Genomic DNA, 15,313 nt, shown 5'->3' on the forward strand with positions numbered 1-15,313 from the left:
TGATGTTATGACTCCCTGACGGAGCCAATAGGCCTTCCTTATTGATAATGATACCCCCTTTCTGTTGAAATATTGCATCTGGTATAGATGGGGGGGGGGGAGTAGAGGTTGTTGTGATGACAGCTTTGGTATCCAGTAAGGGCGTGATGTAAAATGAGGCGTCACCAAACGGATTACCATCAAGCTGATGTACATGTTTCTAATTTAATGTGTAGTATTTACTAGTGTATGTAATTAAAGTACTTTTCCTTTTTTAAAGATAAAGTACTGATTGAACAATAATTTAGTGTTGTTGCGTACCACGGGCTGGTGTTACTAGTTCTCACTACCTCCCCTGGGTAGACCTTGGACTCCTCTGCTTCACTACCTTGAGGGAATCAAGTGCTACATTGGGGTGATCGGTTCTCAGTAAAAAGACAATTGTGAACTTATTACTTGTGGAGAACTCCCTTCCCTTGCATCTAATTACTCAATTGACTTTAAATGGCTGTGCATGGATATGTATGTTCCATGATGCATCACCTGGATATCTAAGCAGCCTTTCAAATTGTTCCACCTAAATAAGAAATTCTTTCTAATTATTATCAACCTAATACTTTTTTCTTTCTAAATTAGGATTTGAGCCAGTGTATCTTTACTAACTCCAGTAAATAGGTACCTTAGTTATACCTGTGGCCTGCTTGCTACCTTCCTTCCTCAAAATGTGGTGGAGATTTTGTCTGCTGTTTTACAGGTGCATTACAGTCAATGCACTGTCACGATGGTAGCAGGGGCATCTGCATTGTTATGTTTCTTAGGGATATACCCCAAGGGGCTGATTTAGAAGCCCCTTGCGCCTCATTTACGCCGCTGCTGCGTCACTTTTGTGACGCAGCGGTGGCGCAAATCCTGCTCCATGTTGCGGGGGTACTTACAACGTGACGCATCTGGGAGATGCGTCACGTTGTAATGCCCTGCGCCACATGTAGGCGTTCCTGCGCAGGGGGGGGCGTCCCGGCGCAGGAACACCTCCTAAAAGTGGCTGAGTGAAATCTACAAGATTTCACTCAGTCACTTTTAGGCCCATGCTGCGTCAAAACCCTGTGCCTGCCTGAAGCAGGCGTAAGGATTGACGCAGCATTTACTATATAGGGCCCCCAGGGCATTGCTGGAGCTGTGTCACGCTTGCGAGGCAACTCCAGCAATGCGTCACTTTTACGGCACAGATGCGTGACGCATCTGTGCCATTTTTTGCACCATGGTGCGCCGCATTGTAAATGCGGCGCATCCATGATGGCGGAGCTGTGGCGCACAATAACTGGCGCATCCCTGCTGATTTGCAGGGATGCGCCACAGTTATTGTAAATATGCCCTCAAGTCTATAGGTTTAGATCCCCTAACTATATAACAAAATAACTTAGTTCAATGCGCTATGTATAGGAAAGTCAGATCTGGTGTATTGCAGACTTGCACTCTGCCACGGTTTAAGTGGGACTAGTGGCTTCTGGTAAACAAAGCAGTTCCTTTCTCAGGGAAGCAGTGGTGATTGGGAAACCCGGCTTTTCTGTTTAGAATGTTACACACGCCTCTGCACATATAATGATACAATGTTTGTTGATTTATTGATATACTCTGCTACTTAGTACATGTACCGTCACCACAAGACATATAGAGCATATTGCTATAATCAGAGTTCTTAAAAATATAAATATGCTGAACATTTCTACCATGTTTCTCTGCACTATGTTTCCAAACTCCTATACACTATTTTTAGCACTGCTCTGAAAGCATAAAGGAAACTAACTTTGCCAGATGGGCAGAATTTTAGAACATCACCCTGAATACCTGCAACGTGGTGTGCCTCTGATTATCAGACTCTCTGTTGTATGAGCAGGATGGGAGGAGAATGCTCTCTGTCAGCAAAGATCACCTCAACTCAGCTTCTGTGTGGATGTCCAATCTCGGTCCACAAAGGGACCACAACCAGCAGTCTTGAATCTGGCTTCTTTCTGGACAATTTGCAACGTGCAAAGGCCTCGCTAACTTGAATGGTCAAATATTAGTGTTTATGTTACAAACTGACATCTGCTGAATCTAGCTGATTATAATATAAGTCAAAGGCAAGGCAGAAACTTAGTGGGAAAATACATCCAGAACCAGTGTTGCTGAAGGCATACCTACCAACTCTTCCATACCTTCCAGCGCTCAATCTTAATGTGTATACTAGGTGACCCTGAGATGTAAATATTCAGGGCATCTTGGCCTGACTTGTGACTCTTATTCAGCTGATAATCAAACGAGAAGCTGTTGTACAAGCTGAATGTTCCTGCGTGTACTGAATTGTGCACAACAGAAAATAATTCAGTCAAGCTAACGCTATTCTAATGGAGTCTAGCTCAGTAATCTACATCACCATATTTTAACGGAGTATCCTGTCCACTCAATCCTAGGGGCATTAGTCTTTCTAGCAGTGCATTTTAGGGAGCTTAGGAGAGTCTGCCTCAGAGTTAGTATCACAGTTTTCTAAAGGACATATGATCGTATTGTCTTAGGAATGGGTCACAGGATATCCTCTGATACCCATAACTACCATGCAGTGGAAGGAATTGCATATGGTAGTTGTCGACTGCTTTTCTAGCATTTACTTTAGTGCTTGAAGAGGTCTTCTGCCAAGCACATTAAGCATTTTACAGGTACAGGAAAGACAAATAGGGTACCATTTTTAACTAGAAAAGTGTGGGAACACTGGGTGGTAGGAAATGTGGGAGCCTCGCTGGATTCTACAATGTTCACTCACATAAATGTGAGGAAATTCATGATTTTAGACAAAGTTTAAAGATTGCTTGGCATTATGAATAAAATAAATTAGTTGGATACATGCAATCCACAGCACCTTGGATTTCCCTGTGTGCCTAATTTTCAGAAACATCTGGATTTAGTATATTTGGCTGGGTGGTGGCAGTGCAGTCCTTCAGCTCCAAACAGGTACAACAACACCAAACATGGGGTCACAGCCCCAATATTTATACTGCCAATGTCTTTGTTCCCCCCCTGGCACAGGACACTGGTCTAAACTAGTTCTGGGGGCACTTGAAAACATAGTTACAGTGCACAACAACTTCCTTTGTTAGTATAGGCTCTGGCCCCAGACACACCACAGGGGGGTGGAGCCAGCATTGTGGAAGGCAGGCACAGTCCTATTCAGGGTCGGGTGCTACTCCTCCCACTACTCCAAAGGCAGATCTGCCTATTCCGCTCAGCGCTGACTCACCCAGCCCCTCTGGAGCTACTGCACCTCACCAGCCCCTGTGCCAGCCCCTGTGATCCAGAGCCAGAACTGAAGAGTATTCCATGCCACACCATTCACCAGTGATCTAGTCCTTGATTCGGCCATGAAATGGCATAGCAAAAATGGGAGGAATAACATATTCAGGGAACATGCCGTCCGCTGCCTCAAAGAATGAGAAAGGCGCAAGCCCCAAATTCTCCCAGAAATGCTGCAGAATGCCTGGGATCTCATCTCTACGCACAAACATCCTTGTAGAGGTAAAAGGGCAGTGAGCCTCCGAAGCCAAGGAGTCCCCAGAGGGGAAGTCCACTGAACCCCCAGCAGAACGAAAGCCTCTGCGCCTGGGTTTAACTCTAACTTCCCAAACTTGGGCTACAGCGGCTTCAATCATCGCCTAAACCTCAGAGACAGAGAGCAAAGTATAAGGTTCCGCAGGGCCCCTGAACCCGCTCCAGTGAGTGGTAATCGGCTCATCCTCCTCACAAGAGGACAAACCATGCTTGCGTTTGGATGCACGCTTCCCCACCGTCATACCAATCAAGAACACAGCAAGGAGCCCCCTTCAAATAGGCAGAACCCCCTCAAGGGACCAATCAGTAATAGAGACACTAAACAAAATATGTCACAGTACCAATAAGAGGAAGGCGGAACAATAAACCAACCAATAAACCAACCAATCCCCCAAGTACACAAACGCATCAAAAAAAGAATAAAAAATGGCCTCACGCATGGCCCTTACTGTAATTAGCAAGGAACAGCAGAGGAGCCACGTCATTCCCCATTTGCTGCAGCCTCCGAGGCTGACCGCCGATCCAGGAGCACATCCCCAGCTACCGCGAGTCGGTAACTTCGTCATCTGGATTCACAAGCAGACACGCTGGCAAGAAGCGCACCGCGACTCCAAGGCACAGCGCCGCATGGCCATAACGCAGTTTGGGCCGGCCTGTCGTCTGCGACCAGCATGCCAAAATGTACACAATCCGATAATAAACAGCAGGTGCGTGGTACACAAGTCTAACAATCTGGTAAGACAGTGAAAAAACAGAGGATGGGGGAGAGGGGGATTTTTATCGGTGATCGAGAATCATTTGGTACTGGTGTCTGTTGAGGCAGGAAGACCTTATGTATGTTATGATTAATTTTCGTGGACTTAAAATCCGCGTTTGATTTGGTTCCTAGAGACAAATTGTGGGTGGTCTTAAGTGATATGGGGGTTCCAAGCTATCTATACCTCGTCTTAAAGTGGCTCCATCAAGGCAATTATGCCCAATTTAGATTTGGCACGCATGGAGAATTATCTGCCTGAAAAATCACTTAGTGAAAGGCAAACTACAGGAAGCTCCACCCATCATCCAATCTGGCATTGCTAACCTGGATCCCGTCTATGGCAACCACCCATGCGGCACGTGTCAAGCCTGCCCCCATGCCATCACAGGGGATTCCATCAGCATAAACAACCGGGTTGTCTCTGTTGCCAAAAATAAGAAACTTACTAACTGTCGCACGGCTAATGTGGTCTACGTGATCTTATGTCCGTGCGGCCTACCATATGTAGGCGAAACTGGCAGAGAATGCCGCCTGCGTATAGGGGAACACAAATCCAACATCAGAAGTGGAAGGACAGCAGCACCTATGGTCACTCATTGGATCAACAATAACCACCATGAGAAGGAACTCAAATGGTTCATCCTGGAAAAGATTCTACCCTACTATGGTGTTAACCCCACCACCCTGAGAACAAAATGTGAGGTGTTCTGGATTTTCCTGCTCCAATCCGTCCAGAAAGGATTAAATGAGGAATGCCCCTGGTCCCAAGCAATCATATGAAAATATCCACTCCCTGGCCATCTTTTTCTATGAGCCTCTGTATATGACTCTTTACTGGCCTGGACCTTGTTCACCCCTATTAATCACTCGAAAATCTAGATAGCGTATATATCTCCCCAGTATAACCGACTTAAATCTAGATGTCCTCTAAATGGAATCGTGCCCATCCATTTATATAAAAAAAAATCTACCCCCAGGAAGCGTCTAAAACATTTATGCTTGATTAATAACCTTGACTCAAGAAGAACCTTCCATCCTTGAGTACATTCCACCGCCTTTCTTTGACCAGAGTTTGGTTGTTTATGATCTCGCTAGAAAACTGTCGTAGTCTGTCCTCTCTGTTTACCCGATCCCTAACTCTCCGAAGGGAATTTTCCCTAACCAGTCCGCTTTCTACCTTTAATGTTATCCAGCTGAATCGGTTTTCAGTAACCGGTTAAAAACAGCCAAGACGAGGAAAATAAATCTGACCGCCTAGGACGGCTACACGGCAAGGCGACCGGATCCCAGGTATATCTCTTTACTTTCAGGTAAAATGCTTTCTACTACGACAGGGCGCCCATCGGGTCTTCCCCCGTTATTCTTCGCTAACCCCGACAGCACTCCTCATCTTTTCACGTCTCCCGTGCGATATATTAACGAAACTGAAATATTCCCTGCTAAAATGCCTCTTGACCCCTGTCTGTCCGCTCGTCTAGATTGAATTCCCCGAGAGTTAAATCCAGCGCTGATCCGAGCACCCGGACGATATATACCCATGGATGACCGATACAACTGATATGGCCCCATAAAATAACAGGTAAATGAGTGTGCCCCCTCCGCAGAATCTTGACTTGTGATGATCCCGTATTAGCGCAGTCACCTTCATTATGCGGTTATCGTAACGTAATTACCTCCATGCATTGAACGATAAACGGACGACTATTTCCCATTTCCTGAGATAGCTTGCTTTCCCTTGTGTACCTAATTAGGATATTCTACATTCCCCCCTTGGACGGAATCTGCAAAGCGAGTCCTTTACACCACTAAGACTCCATCGCGAAATCCACAGGTAAGCTATCATACCTCGAGTGACCAGCTGGCTTTAGCTCCAGAAATAGTCTCATAGCTACTCAAGACCGTGGTTATTGATATATATTAAAAATGCCTCTTTGCTCCTAGCTACGTTCGTTCTACCAGCTGACACGGTGACAAATTGTGCTAAGCGTCTAACTTTAAATATCCCTGCCTGAAAGAGTAACCAGCCGCCAACTCGCTATGTACGAGAAGGACCCATTGAGACACCTACTGGATCTGACTGTGCACAGGTAAACTCTACTGACTAGTGATAGAAAACCCGTATATGACCTCTACGGGGTCCTACGGGCTGTAGTCTTAAACACCTCTGTAGCGAACAGCACTTAGATCCCTGTATGTTTCCTTTAAATATAGGACATCCACCCTGTATACTATCCGGGAGATTCTGAAATAGTTGATTGTCTCCATCGATCTCCCTAGTGCGATAAAAACTACAGGTAAATATCTATACTCGCATTCCCTATTTTGACCTAGAAACTATAGTTAACATTTGCCATACACCATGCTGGGAAGTTTGACCTATGTGATTGCCCTCGAGCCTGCCTCTGTATTAACTGACTATCCTTACTGGCCATGGAATTATGGTTCACTGCTCGATTCATTCATTTAGAATGATTTGTGTTCCTCTCTCGCCACCCCCTGTGATTCTACACCTAAAAGTACTTCTACTGACCCTAATTTTCGATCTTTTTCTTATGGAACCACTCAGATGTATAATAATATAAACTGGATTACTGTTATATGCCGAACTGAATGAATGATGAGATAATAGATCCCCTTGAGGTACCCTTTTCCTGTCCCCATGTGCTCCTTTAGGTTATTCAACCCGTTCGCTATAAAACTGTGATGTATATTTTTTCATGATCGCCCTCGGGACCCTCGAGTGTAATGCCATTTGAATATATATTGATGCCACTAATGCAATAGAAAGAAAGTGAACCTAACTATGTAATTTATGATGTACTGCTTGATGTAAACATGTTTTTTTCTATTCTAAAAATTGTCTTTTTCCATTATTCATAGTGTTGTCCCTTACCCTGTGTTATTTCCCTGCCCTGACGAAGGTGAGGCTTGACCAGGCCTCTTCACCGAAATGCGCGTAGGCGTTGTGATATTTCTGAAGACTCTGATCCTTTTCCATCCATCGGCCTCTATCCATCTGACCAACCCTCCACCCTTAGTGTGAAAGAATAATCTTTCTTTTCCTCCACTCAGGCTCCTAAACTTTTCGAACACAGTGTTTTTAAATAGTCTTAAGAATGATTGTGATTGTATGAATGTTAGTGAGTGTTAGTTCTATCTTTCATACCTGGTGTTTTGGGACCACACTGCATATTATAAAACTGTATTAATTTGAATTGTATATTTCTAAAATATTTACATCCATCAATGAGAAATTGTACTTATATACTAAAAAACTTTTATATAAAAAATCACAAAATAGAAAAGAATGAATGAAATGTTTAAATAAAAGAATGTATATACAAAAAATTGTGTTGTTCACTGTTCTTTGAATGGTTATTGCCCTTGGGTTCCGAAGGTTTAAAACTATCCCTGATCCTGATTTAGGACCTTATAACCAATGGCAGGGGTTTCTTTCCTTCTTTTGATTCTGCTCTAAACCCCCCCCTCCCTGCCTTTTATCATGTATCCCCTGGGGAACCCCCTTCTATGATATAGTTATCTGCCTCTATACCCATAGATAGGGGTGTCTGACACGGTGCCAGCAATGATGTTCACGGACAATGCTCTTCTGCTTTCTAAATCACCAATGGGTGTACAGAGGATCCTTGACAGTTGTAATGCCTTTTTTAAATGCAGTGGGATCGAAATTAATACCCAGAAGACAACATTTATGGTCTTCAGCTCAGGTAGTGCAACTCGACCAAATATCTGCCCACAAGAATTTCCGCTGGAGAGGGTGTCGGTTTTTGAGTATCTCGGCGTTATTTTAACTGAAAAAATTGGACTGGAGAGCCCAAATTAATAAAGCTAGCTAGCTCAGATCATGGGTTTGACCAAGTTGACCAAGTTATTTAGGAATTCCACTCATAAACCCATTGGCCCACTTGTTGAAATCTATAAAGCGCAAGCAAGGGGTGTCTTTCTGTATGGGGCTGAAATTTGGTGGCATTTTCTCAACGATACATTACTAAGATCTAGAACAGTTATTTGGCCTACCCCTCAGTTCCCCCCTTTCACCGCTTCGTTTGGACATTGGGCTCAGGCCAATTGATGATGAAATTGCCCTCAGACCCCATACATTCGGTAAACAACCTTTACAACGCAACTTTTACCACGCAGTGCCTTTACAAGGCAACTTTTACAACGCAAACCATTACAACGCATTGCGCTGGGGGGCGCTCTAGGATAGGGAATAGGTTTAATGTACTATCCAACACCTTCCCTACTATCCACGGGGACTGGAGTTGGAATAGTAAATTAAACAATTCACTATCCAGCGCCTAAAAGCACTATGCATTGTAATGGTATGCGTTGTAAAAACCGCGTTGTAAAAGCATGCGATGTAAAAGCATGCGTTGTAATGTCATACATCCCATACATTCTGGCGTCGTTTATGGGCTACCCCGGAATTGGCAGATTATAGGGCACAGCTCAGGGAGGTACAGAGCCTACATGGTGCAGGAAAATGACCTTTGATAGCACATGTCAGGGACACACTTTTCGCCATGGGTAGAGCTAGCCTTTGGCATAATGCAGAGTCAGTCTGTCCAATGATTTCCAGGAAGAAACTGGCCTGGAGCTTTAGGGAGAGTTAATCTGCATAACTACAGAGGAGCCCAGCAACAGGCTCATTAACTGCAGTGTTCCTGAGAATTAAAAACCAGTACAGCCTAGGTCCTGTCTTGGATGACATTCAACCTGCCCTAGTTAGGAAGTTATTCAGGCACAGGGTTCTCCCGTTGCATGCCTTCACTAGCAAATGGACTGGCACAAGTTCTTTAGGTTGCCCAGCATGCAGTATTGCAGAGGACACAGGATACCAGATACTCTTTTTCTGCCCTGGTTACAGGAAGGCTAGGCATCCATCGCTGGTTGCTTCCGCTATGCAGAAACCTAGGCACTCCCTTGCTCACTCCGCCACTGGAGTCAAGCTATCCTGGCTGAAGACGGCTGATAGCCAGAAACCGGTCCTAGGATGCTTGATTCCGGTCCAGGGAAGACATGGCTTGGCAGTTCGGGCTGGACTGTTCCCATGAGGCACAGGGTCAAGACTGATTTGCATATGGCCATGTCTGAACTGGGGTGGCTTGGTGAGCAAAATAACGATGGATTAAACCCAGATCTGTGACTGGGGATGAATGTTTTGCCATTGTGCAACATTCCGTCCATAATCTTGTGTGTTTTGCTGTTCACCCTATGTGGGAAGGGTATACCCAGACGTGGGTGCCGTGCTCACTATGCCACTGGAGTCAAGCTATCCTGGCTGAAGTCAGCTGATAGCCAGAAACCGGTCCTAGGATACTTGATTCCGGTCCAGGGAAGACATGGCTTGGCAGTTCGGGCTGGACTGTTCCCATGAGGCACAGGGTCAAGAGTGATTTGCATCTGGCCATGTCTGAACTAGGGTGGCTTGGTGACCAAAATAACGATGGGTTAAACCCAGATCTGTGACTGGGGGTGAATGTTTTGCCATTGTGCAACATTCCGTCCATCATCTTGTGTGGTTTTTTTTAAACAGATTTTATTACTCAAGTAGCACATATCAAGCAGCACCCTGTAACCCAGAGGCAACTGCACAATCATTAGAACAGGTTCACATTTGCCCTTGACTGTTCGGTTCAAAGTTTTTCAGCCCCTCAGGAATTTCTGCCCCAAAAAAACAATAACGTATAGAAAAAATACTCCCAACTCCCCCCTCACCCAACTCCCCCCCAGACCCCCCCCCCCGGTCACACAAGTCCACCGTTCCATAAACACGTTTATTCAGAATAACCATATACCGAAAGGCACTCACCGTCCACCCCACCACCCTATTGGCACATTTCTTTGTATTCCTATATAGTCTCCCCCTAACCCGGCTGTAACTGCTCATCTTGTGTGTTTTGCTGAAACCTAGGCACTCAGCACTGTGCAGAGGCATTCAGACTGCTGAAATATAACACACAATTGCCTATTGTATTTGCGGTGTCTGGTTTTTTATTTTCCATCTGGTGTCTACGCAAAATGTTTTTGAATGCCAATGTATATGTTTAACCCTTTGGCTGCGGGGGTTATTCCCCCGCTGTGCTGGGGGCGGGGGAGCTCGTCATCAGCCATGGTGCTCGGTTGCTGATGACGAGCTGAGCTCGTCGCGGCCACACCCGTTTCCTTGGAAGGCTCAGCACAGCGGCGGAATTATCCCCGCGTGTGAGCGTTCTAACGGCCATGACGAGCTCAGCTCGTCATCAGCACACGAGCACCGTGGCTAATGACGAGCTGGACTCATCATCAGTATGGGAGGAGTTAAGATGCTAATATCTCCATATTTTAACTAGATTTGCTTATTATACCCATCTCCATTTTATGAGGTTTTTAAAGTTATTTTGTAATGTTTGTATTATGTCACATATTTTTTTCTTATTAACATTTTTAATTTGTATTAATTGTTGTATAATGTATGGGGCACAGGCTCCAAACGACGGTATCTATAGATTTGGTTGTGTCGGTTCGACCCTGTGCTCTTAAGGATTTCTTTTTTTACTGTTTTAATGAAATGTTATTATGCATATGCACTTTAATTGTCTATTGACCGAATAAAGTTTCTTTGAATTGAATTGTAATGAAGGGAAGCGAGGGATGGACGATGAAGTAATGTTATTTTCTCCTGTTGTATCCCCCGTAAAAATGTTGTACTTGTTTTGATATTGGCCTGTAATCTTCCCTAGAGTCCTTAGATTCCTTAAACTGATGTCTCCGAAACTGAGATATTAACCTCCAAGCTTCTAGTTCGTATTATTACCAACCAGAGAGTTCAACTGTTCTTGGGAATCACAAGTTCCCACCTCAAAGATTAGGCGGTTTTGTAAATGTGGTTCTGGGGAACATAATCAAGGGGGACATACTTGTGTCAGATGTATGGGCAGAACACTCCATAGCAATCGCTGTTCAAAGCTACATTTTTAACTATACCTGATTTGGACTGTACATATGATGTGTTTTTTCAGTAATTAAAGCCTAGTTGAAAGACCGTAGAGCGCTGAACCAGGTCAAAGGCAACCCTACAGTTCATGAGTCACGGGGGGGGGTTAGCTGGGTTCTGAAAGCAGAAGTCGCCTGTTTACTGGATCATAAATTATTGATTTTTAAAGCAGTGATTTTTCACTTCTTTCTTACATTGTAGCAGGGTTGGGGCAGTCTTAATGGGATTCTGTGATGTCATTTGAGAGCCTGTATGATTAGATAAACAAGCCATGATGTCTTGTTTTTTTCCCCTTTTTTTGCACTTATTTTTTTTTCAGTCTGATGACACCCTAGCGATAGGGGACAGTAATAATAAAGAAAATTACCCCCACACCATGGAAGCAAACTCCCATGGTTGGGTGCGTTTGTTTGACTTTTTTCAAAATAAACTGCAGCTTTGGAAGTTTGTTTTTGTAAAAAAGTGAAACTATGTAAAAGTTTGACAGTCCGCCATCCTGTTAGACAGAGCTGTCCGTCAAACTTTAATGACACTAACAGCAACCAGATAATACGAGATCTGTGAGTCTAGCAATGGGAGTCGGATGTCTGTCAGGGCAGCAGAGTGATTTACTCCGTCACCCTGACTGACATAGAACCGTCCTCCAAATTCTAAATCAGGCCAGTTGCACCAACCATATCCAGCAAGCTTGCAAACCTTCCACTCAGTGGTATTGAAAGGTTTAGGAATAAGTTCAAATTCAAGCTCCGCCTCCTTCTTTGCCCTGTATAATGCATTCTAGTCCCCTTCACCCAATGTTACCACCAGTAGCTCAGCAACAGTAAGGGACTTGAATGCACGAAAAGTCTGGGAAAAACAAGTAATGCTAACATAGCCCTTCGTGGAAATATCCAACTGATCCCTTCTAGAAATAATATCACATTTTGCGAAATGGCTTAACAGAATAAGTGAAATGGAAATGCATGTATTATGTTATTAACTGCCACACTATTTAGACGCAGTAATAAGAAGGCATGGCTTTTAGTTACCTCATCAAACAGAAAATAACCTTTAATTTAAACCATAACAGACTAAAATCTGACCAGAAAATAGAATTTGTAGTGAAGAAAGTAAAAATATGTTTTTGTTTATTCCATTTTAACAAAGTCGAGAGAACGTCTGTGAAAGTTTCATTCAGTAAACACGGCCCCTTGCTTTCTGATAGGGGTTCCTATCACAGTTTTGTCATTTATAAACTATGGTTTCACTGGCCAATAGAATGCCACAGTTTGAACTGAAGAACTTAAGGGCAGATTTAGGAGAAAGTGACTCAGTGCATTCCGCAAGCCATTTGACTGCGCTGCACTGAGTCACTTTCAGGGCATAGGAATGCGACATATTTACAATGATATGTTGCATTCCTGTGCTCTCCACTCCGCTGGTGCACAAACAGCTGCCATGCGCTGGCGCAGGCACCCTTGCATCATGGTGCAAGGATGCCTGCGTCATGGGGAGATTGTTTTGGTGCAGGAAGGGGCACCTTCCTGCACGAAAACAATCATTACAGGCATTTTCCTCTTTCAATGTGTGCTGTAGAATGCAGCATGCATTGAAAGCGGAAATAAATAGGAGAAATGAAAACATTTCTCCTCGTTTCACCTCCATACACCTCCCCTGGGAGGTGTAGCATTCACACGCATTTCCAGATTTACGATTCCTTGTAAATCTGGAAATGTGTCTAGTTCCAAGGGTGTTGCGTGGGAACACCCACAGCAACACCCATGGAATGCCCCTTTCACGCAAAGTGCTGCGTGTAAAAGGGCCATATTTACAAGGACAGGAAAAGCCAAGCAGGGTGGCTTTTTCTGTCCTTGTAAATATGGAGCAGAGAAATACACCACCAGTATGTCACAAAAAGTGACGTACTGGTGGCGCAGGGGACTTGTAAATCTGCCCCATAAAAGGTACCGCATAATGGACCAATCACCGTTCAACCATGGCCACACTTATCTGGCAAATTCCTTTAATAATAAACACAAAACCCAGGAAGACCAACACTTGCATGTAACTAACAATGGCAAAGAAATTCAGACATGGTGCTTCTGAAGAGCACAATTTGAGTCATTCGGTAAAGTTTATTTGTGACATTTGCGACAAAGCTTACAAAAAAAGAATTTACAATGATGCCGCAATTTTTCATCCTCCTAATTTAATCCTAAAAAAGAAATGAAACATAAGGTCACCTTACTGCTTCAGTACTGTTATCCAGACTGAGTGGTGTCTGCAAGGTGACGTCTGCCACCCTTGTGGGACATGCCCTGTATGCATTGCAGATATACTCAACAAATGCATGACATCTTGGAAAGACTGGGCAGCTCCAGCAGCCCACTACTGAAGGATGGTTTCAACTAATGATGGCACAGTGTAATTGTGTGTGTGTGGAGGGGGGGGGGGGGGGATTGGAGGTCAATAATGACCTTGAGCGAATGCAACTTCACACTCCACTGATAATCCAGGGCGCGGTGATCTGCAGGCTGCGCCTCTGCCGTGTTATTAGGAAACAAAAATAGAAGACACGTTTTTTTTCTACCACTATAGGGCCATCTGTGACAATTAGTCTCCATTACGTGAAGAACCGCAGCGCGCTCGTGCGCAGCGACTCATCAAACTGTGTAAATGCTCACCTGCCAGAATACTGATGAGCTTGAGATGAGGAGGCTGAGCAAATTCATCAAATCCCCACATGAGATAGGGGCCAGGGACTGCGCATGGGAAGCAGGCTCGCAAGAAATACCAAGCAGGTCATACTTAATGCCCCCGCGACTTCCAGACGATTCCAGGATTAAACCATGCCTGGTTGTCCATGTGCCTTCTTACCAGGATTCCAATTGTGCTGCTGATATTGCCTCGTCATGCCATTGTGATGCAGGGCCCGCAACGAAATTCGTTTTATTTATTTAATTGTTTACTTACCTCCGTTCATCCATATTCCGGTGTTTACTACCCCCCACCCTGCTCCTCCCCCGCCCCGCCTCACCGCCCCACGGAACTCCCTCCACAGGCCGCTACTGTCATTGAATATGACTGCAGGTCTGCAGTAGCTTTGAGGCTGTCTTCATCATGCTGCCTATGTGGCTGCATTTCTGAACTAGCTGCCAGAGTAGATTCATCATACAATCAATATGTATGTATGTACGTAGTATTTCTGTAGAGTAAATCTGGTCAAAGTGCAGCAGAGGGCTGTACAGGTTCAGAGGCAAACATAAAGTCAACAAGTGATCGGAGACGTCACTAGTTTGTGGAGTGTTCTTTTATGGTGATGCAATGTTCTTTTTATCGGTGCAGCATTGGGGAAGATCCTGATGGATATGAGGATATTGTTCTAGATCCTAGATGCAGATATGGAATGACCGGCTGTTTTGTTATTTTTCTTTTATATACTTCTTAGTCTGCAGTCCGATGATGTCGGGGCTGCGAATGTGCAGAGAACCAACAGAGATAGTGAGGTTCCCCGCAAGACAGATGGGGTCATGATCATGATGTCTTTGTAAATGATGCAGCTGGTTTTGAACATGGTGCGGGCCAGTGACGGGAGCGAAATATGTGAACATATTTCATGTTGCATTGGGTGCCAGTATGGACTCTGGGAGGCCTTCAAGGAGGAAGTTACCACCATCCATTCGCGAGAGTATGAGGTCTTGAAGAGCAGTTCTGAAGTCCTTTTCTGGAAGAAAGTGTTTAATTTTCTTTAAAAGAGAGAGCTGCTCTTTGTTTTTTTGGCAATGGGTTCCTTGAGGATGAGGTTGGGGTCCAGAAGGAATCCACCTTACATTCAGTGAAAGTTGGGGTTTGAAGCCATCAGAGTTCATGTAATTGAGCCAGGTTTGTAATGTTTCTTGTTTGTTATTTTTGACTTGGTTGGGTGAAGCTTCCAGTAGGTGGTGGACATGCAGATTCGTGGAATAAGTCTGGCGCAGCGGCCAGGGTGACTGACTCCGGACCACGGGTTTCCTGGCTCG

Source organism: Lissotriton helveticus, chromosome 6 (assembly GCF_964261635.1).
Source record: "Lissotriton helveticus chromosome 6, aLisHel1.1, whole genome shotgun sequence".
Lineage (NCBI taxonomy): Eukaryota > Metazoa > Chordata > Amphibia > Caudata > Salamandridae > Lissotriton > Lissotriton helveticus.